Source organism: Herpailurus yagouaroundi, unplaced genomic scaffold, assembly GCF_014898765.1.
Source record: "Herpailurus yagouaroundi ecotype Mexico unplaced genomic scaffold, PumYag 29, whole genome shotgun sequence".
Taxonomy (NCBI): domain Eukaryota; kingdom Metazoa; phylum Chordata; class Mammalia; order Carnivora; family Felidae; genus Herpailurus; species Herpailurus yagouaroundi.
Window position 1 is genome coordinate 33657331 of NW_024412377.1, and position 7350 is coordinate 33664680.

At 37.8% G+C, this 7350-nt stretch overlaps 1 pseudogene; it reads left to right on the plus strand.

The window, feature by feature from the left end:
* The first annotated feature begins 927 nt into the window (after positions 1-927).
* LOC121044210 (tyrosyl-DNA phosphodiesterase 2-like) lies at positions 928-3018 on the plus strand (annotated as a pseudogene).
* The last annotated feature ends 4332 nt before the right edge of the window (positions 3019-7350 follow it).

Here is a 7350-nt window from a genome sequence, read left to right on the forward strand (position 1 = left end):
TCCAGTTGTCTTCAGAGGCTCTCTTTGCCTGCTATAGTCCCCAGCCAGGGTGGGGTGCACAATTTTAACAAGGTGCACCTTGGGCTTCCACAGGGCCCACTACTACCACCCCTGCCACTGGGACTGAGGGTCTAGAAAATAGGGTGAGGAGAGGAGGTGTTGGCAAGGTTTGCACTGGTCTTCTGGGGGAGGATACCCACAGAGACTGGACTGAGGAGGCAAGGGTTACTGGGATCTGCCAAAGTGCTGGGTGGGGGGCAGGGCTTGGCATAAGCCATTTAGGTAGTGAATGTGGGCATTGTGCTGATTCCTGCAGGTCGTCATGTGTTTATGCAAGGGGATGGAGAGGGAGATGTCACCTGACAGCTTCTTTGTTCCTGGAGAAGTCCCTCCATGAACTCTGCCCCTCTGGAACATTCTCTGAGATATGTAAATAACTTCCCCTCTTGTTTGCCCCCAGTGTTTTTCAACCTGTTGCTTCTGTGCTGTAATTCTACAGGCTGTTTGTTATGCTAAGGGCAGGACCTCAGCTTTCTATCACCCTCTGGACTCTCCAGAGCTGCACCCTCTGATATTTAAAATTTCAGGCCTTAAGTCTCACTGGTTGTTAGAACTCTAGAAATCTGGCATACATGGCATGTAGTTTTGTAAAACCAAATGTTATAGGGATTCCTCTTCATCATGTGAGCTCCTTGGTTTGATAGTCTGTTTCTTGCTTGTCTGTACATCCACAACTGCCTCCTCCAACTGTGTGGATGACCACAGTTTCACTCCCCACCATGTATCTGCCCTTCTTACCGTCTTTGATGTGGCTTCTTCTCTGCCTTTAGTTGTGGAGTTTGTTCTGCCAGTGTTCCGGGTGTTTTCTGGGTTATTACACTGAGGTGAGTGTTATCTAGTTGTATTTGTGGGATGAGGTGAGCTTAGGGTCCTCTTACTCTGCCAGTTTGCCCCCTCTCCTCTTGCTTCTTGCTGTGTGTTTTCAGTTGATTCATCTAACTGTATGATTCAGTTATCTTAATTTGGTCTGTGAGCCCTTCTATTCTGGTACCTCTGGGAGAGTCTGCCTAGTAGACTACTTGGAGACTACTATACATCAAGTTATTTGCTACTGTGGTGATGATTTACTTTAAAATAAATTTCATAAGATTCAAGTTTAATTCCATAATAAAGTCACTTTATTGCACTTGCCCTCCAGTATTAAGAGAAAGATGAAGAGAAGAAAATGCCTTGTGTTATGCATGGGAACATCATCCTTCATGTGTCAAAGCTGAATGGAAGTTGAAAACTCTGAACTAGAAAACTAGCATTCCAGATCAAAGGCTCTGAAATCCTAATCTGACACTACCAGCAGGCCAGACTGTCCTCCTAAATGCAGAGGTCAAAGAGAGAATATGGTTAAAAAGTGAGTGATGTGAAGAATTTCAGAGGTACAACATTCAATCAATTTCTTTAATATAGAAGTCAAAGATTATTCAGTTTCTACAGGGTTTTTTTTTTTTTTTTGTCTTCAAATGCTACAGAGGAAAGGATTGCCTGAATTTATCTAAATAATCTCATTTTGGAACTTGATTTTGCTTTAAAAGACCCAAACAGTTGACAGAGACGATATTATACTGTCTGACTTAAAAAAAAAAAAAACAAAAAACTATTTAAGGGGATATTTAAAATGTGCCATTCTTCTTCAAAAATGGTTAATGTAAAAATATTTTGAAGAGGGTCTGCCCACAGCAAGTAAATGGAGGGGCCCAATGGTTTGGAGGCCACTCTGAAGGCAGATGAGGCAGAAGGTGAGGCCGAGGCAAAGAAGTGGCTTCTATGTGTGGACCTCTTTGTGTGGACTTATACGTGTGAACCTCTCTGTGTGGAGTTTGCCTCGGTCATGAGCTGTGACACCACCGTGGCTCAGTGCTATCTGGTGGAGAATGACTGGGAGATGGAGAGAGCGCTGAACTTGTACTTTGAGCTCCTGTGGAGGAGGGCGCTTTGGAAAGCCACACTCAGACCCCAGCCAAGTCAAAGTCCTGTGTTGACCTAATGAATAAAGAAACAACTGATTCCATTAGTTCTAAAACCAGCACATCTGAAGGTATTATGCATTTGATTTTTACAAATGTTTGAAATATTTGATTTTCAAATATTTATAATATTTGATATTTGTACAGGAGGTTATTCCCCCATATTGTAGCTACCTAAAGAAGAGAGCAAGTAGTGATGTGATTATTATGGGTCACGAAGAAGGATATTTCACAGCTATAATGTTGAAGAAATCGAGAGTGAAATTTAAAATCCAAGATATCCCTTTTCCAAATACAAAAATGATGAAAAACGTTTTGTGTGTGTATGCAACTGTGTTGGGAAATGAACTTTGCCTTATGACTTCTCATGTGGAAAGCACCAAAGAGCATGCCAAGGAACAAATGAATCAGTTAAAAATGATTTTAAAGAAAATTCAAGAAACTCCAGAGTCAGCTATAGTTATATTTGCAGTGGATACAAATTTAAGGATCACCAAGTTACCAAATGGGTGCTTTACCCAAAAATAATTTGTCTGGGAGTTTTTGACAAATCTAGGCATTGCCAGTATGCATGGGATACACAAATAAACTCTAATCTTGGAATGTCTGCTACTTGTAAGCTTCATTTTAATCAAATATGTTTCAGAATAGCAGCAGAAAGTGGTCCTATTGTTACCCAAAGTTTGGACTTCCTTGGGTTGGAAAAACTGGACTGTGGTAGATTTCCTAGTGATCACTGGGGTCTTCTGTGCAACTTAGATGTGATATTATGAAATATTTTTCAAATAAGAGTTTTACATTTTCTGGTAATTTCATTCTGGATTTTGCAAATGTAATTTCTACTTATCTGGAAAGGTAGGCTTAATATGGAGGAATTGATATACTGTGTCACTGTAACAGAAGAAAACACTACTGTGATTTTATTTTGTGAACTGTGTCCTCAAATTTCAGAACTAAATATTGATGTTTATTTAAATTAAAGAATACCTAGTGTTCAGTATATGAGACTTCTTCTTAAAAGGCCACCAAGACTGTTGGAGCTTTTAATAATGCTCAGAGCTGCCAGCTGGTTCTCAAGTAGGGCCACATTGTCTCTGGGCTAGCCTTTATATTTTGTTTATTTTTAAAATCAGGCACCAAATAGTTTATATTTTAAGTAAATACTTAAAAGTAAAAATAAGAGATTATTGAGGTTGGGGGATTGGATCTTTTCATTATATTTTACAAATTCACATAATCTTAAATGAAAAAGCCATGATTATATACATTTAAATAGAGGACAACTATCCTATAGCAGACTTTGTCTTTGTCAGCTAATAGTACATAATTGGTCACCTGTAAGTGAAACCTTCTGATTTTAAATTCTTCAACTTTTCAAAATGCGTATTTGTCAACATGTCACCATTCATGTTGCCAACAGGGGCAAATAGACTTGATAACGATTAAAGTCAGTTTTATACCTGTACTGGACTTTTTTCCTAAGAGAAAAATAAGTGTGTAAAGAGGAATAATCTTTTAGATTTACTTCTTCTAAAATTGAATTATTTTACAGAGGAGGGATAAAGAGCACTTTTTAATGTGCTTAAAGAAACATTTTAAGGGGTGCTGAGTGGCTCAGTTGGTTAAGTGTCTGACTTCAGCTCGAGTCATGATCTCTTACAGCTCAGAGCCTGCAGCCTGCTTTGGATTCTGTGTCTCCCTCTCTCTCTGCCCACCCCTGCCCCCCACCCCACCACCTGCTCACACTCTGTCTCTTTCTCTCAAAAATAAAATAAAAAGAAACATAAAAAAGCTCAATATTCAGTTAAAAAACATTTTTTAAGAGAAGTGTACTTTAAATAAATAATTTTACTTGTTTAAAAAAATTTTTTTGAAGAGTAAATACTTCATGAATGCTGTTAGTATATTTTTTATTATGTGAAATGGAAGCAATAGAAAAATATTTTATCAGAGATGTCATGAATTTTCCTTTTTATTTCATTGGCATGAAACATGTAATATGAGTTTTAAATTAAGATGTTTAGTCATTGGAGCTTTATAACCACTCTTCTCAAAGCAACAACCTCTGAACATAGCACTGAATCATATAATCATAATTCAACATTCACCTCTAGCCAATCCCTCTATTCTGAATTTTCAGTAAAACAATTTAGTTATTTGAACACCAGCTGGTGGCCTATTCTCTATACTGCAAATAATAGAAGGATTTATAAGCTACTCATGTTGCCTCTTTTCAGTGTAACTAGGAAGACAGAATGTTATTTTATATATTAATCACTTCATAATCATTGATTATGTCCAATCTGTTCATCTGAAGTGAAGGATGTCCAAAAGAGGGACATCAAAGATTAATTTCAGTTAATTAACTTCTAAAATTACATTTCCAGCTGAAGGCTAAAGTATAGACATTAATTTAGTATGAAATTGATAGATAATTATATGTGTTGCATATGTTTCTGTTTCTTCACTTGTAGAGAAATTTTAGAGAAAGTAGGCAAGGCTGCCTTACCTAGATGAAAGAAAGTTTGCAAATTTGATACATGTTTGGTATATAAAAGCGTTTTTAGACATCTCATGCTACTCTCCCTCATCAGAGTAGAAAGTAATCACAGGAATACAGGAACATCTGGTCCTAAAAGTAAGTCATGTCAGAGAAGAATATGAAAATGGACAAGGATGTAGGCAAATAAGGGTGAATATCATACAGTCAATGTCCTTTCATATGACCTTCTTTTTGTGTGTGTGTGCTCCCACTTATGGATGGTTTTGCTTCCTTCACAGTTCATGTTGTATTCTAAACTTGACATCATACAGGAATGAAAAGGATTTTTACTTACTGGGTCTCAGGAAAAAACAGCATTTCAGTCATAATATACAGACTACATAGATCTAGAATATTTTTAAAAGCATGATATAAAGATTTCTGTTTCTAGCCAAGATGGAGGGTAAATTGAGAGCGACAAGATTTGCTTTCCTGTCCAAGCAACAAATAACTTAATAAAATATATGAAAGAACAGTTTTTAAGATATTGAACATTAGGCAATGAATAGTAGTGATTCCCTTAACTAATAGATGAGATCTATAATTTTCCCAGGTTATTGGCTGCAGATTTCCCAGGCCACAAGGAAGAGAGAACCCAGAGAAAGCCTGGTGGTCTTCTTGAGTTGAGAGGGTGAAGCAAGGAATCTGGGGAGGTCAAGGAAGCCATAGTTCATAGGGAAAGTGTCACAGAAGAGAGAGTTATGCAGAGAAAGGGAGAAAAATCTCTGGGAATCTGCAGAATCCTCTGTGTGTTTTCAGCTGAGCACTGATCTGTGCATGAGGGTGAGGAAGCTACTTGAGGCTGGAGAAAGAACCACCAAGAAAGAATTAGAGGGAATAATTCCCAGGACTTGCAGAAGACATCAGCCACTGTGGGAAACCCCATAATTCTGGATGATAGGTAGAATTCTCAAAAATGTTTTGCCTCAATAGTGGCAAAATCAACCATAAACTAAATGCTGCTTTGTTCCTCCTAACAACCCTCACAAGCAAGACCTGAATGTATCACACTGGTTCTAAGTAGCTTAATAGCAGTCCAGAATAAGCCTCAACAATATTTATAGAAATGCAAAGATATACTGCATCCAACAAGATAAAATTCATAATGTCTAGGATTCAACAAGAATTATCAGCATGCAAAGAAGCAAGGTATTATCCATAAGGAGGTGAAAATAATCTATTCAATCAATCCAGATGTGTCACAAAAGAATTCATAAACCAAGACAGTAAACAATTACTATAACTATACTTCCTACGTTCAAGAAACTGGAGTAAATATTGTATATGTTAGGTACAGCCAGAAGATGTTAAAAAGACCTAAATTGGACTTTCAGGGATTAAAACTACATTTTTTGAAGTGAAAAATATAGTAGGTGGGAGTCTTGATATTGCAGAGTTGATCACTGAACTTGAAGACACAGCAATTGAATCTATACAATAAGTAAAGAGAAAAAAATTACTGACTCCCCTCCTCCACAGACCATTAGTATTTAATATTTCTTACAGTGCAAGTCTATGGTAGATAAGATGAATCCTTTCAGTTTTTGCCTGCTTCTAAATGTCTTTATTTTGACTTCAATTCTAATTAATTAATTAATTAATTTTAAAATTTACATCCAAGTTAGCATATAGTGCAACAATGATTTCAGGTAATTTCTTAATGCCCCTTACCCATTTATCCCATCCCCCTCCCACAACCCTCCAGCAATCCTTTCTTTGTTCTTTATATTTAAGAGCCTCTTATGTTTTGTGCCCCTCCCTGTTTTTATATTATTTTTGCTTCCCTTCCCTTATGTTCATCTGTTTTGTATCTTAAGTTCTTCATATGAGTGAAGGTATATTTGTCTTTATCTAATTTTGCTTAGCATATTACCCTCAAGTTCCATCCATGTTGTTGCAAATGGCAAGATTTCATTCTTTTTGATTGCCAAGTAATACTCCATTGTGTATATATATCACATCTCTATCCATTCATGCATTGATGGCCATGTGGGCTCTTTCCATAGTTTGGCTATTGTCGATAGCATGGCTATAAACATTGGGGTGCATGTGCCCCTTCCAAACAGCACACCTGTATCCCTTAGATAAATACCTAGTAGTGCAATTGCTGGGTTGTAGGGTAGTTCTATTTTTAATTTTTTGAGGAACTTCCATACTGTTTTCCAGAGTGGATGCACCAGTTTGCATTCCCACCAGCAGTGCAAAAGAGATCCTCTTTCTCTGCATCCTTGCCAACATCTGTTGTTGCCTGAGTTGTTAAAGTTAGCCATTTTAACTGGTGTGAGATGGTATCTCATTGTGGTTTTGATTTGTGTTTCCCTGATGATGAGTGATGTTGAGCATTTTTTCATGTGTTGGTTGGTCATCTGGATGTCTTCATTGGAAAAGTGTATTTTTTCACTTCATTTTTATTTTATTTTATTTATTTATTTTTAATATGAAATTTATTGTCAAATTGGTTTCCATACAACACCCAGTGCTCATGCCAACAGGTGCCCTCCTCAATGCCCATCACCCACCCTCTCCTCCCTCCCCTCCCCCCAATCAACTCTCAGTTTATTCTCAGTTTTTTTTTTTTAAATTTTTTTTTTCAACGTTTATTTATTTTCGGGACAGAGAGAGACAGAGCATGAACGGGGGAGGGGCAGAGAGAGAGGGAGACACAGAATCGGAAACAGGCTCCAGGCTCTGAGCCATCAGCCCAGAGCCTGATGCGGGGCTCGAACTCATGGACCGCGAGATCGTGACCTGGCTGAAGTCGGACGCTTAACCGACTGCGCCACCAAGGCG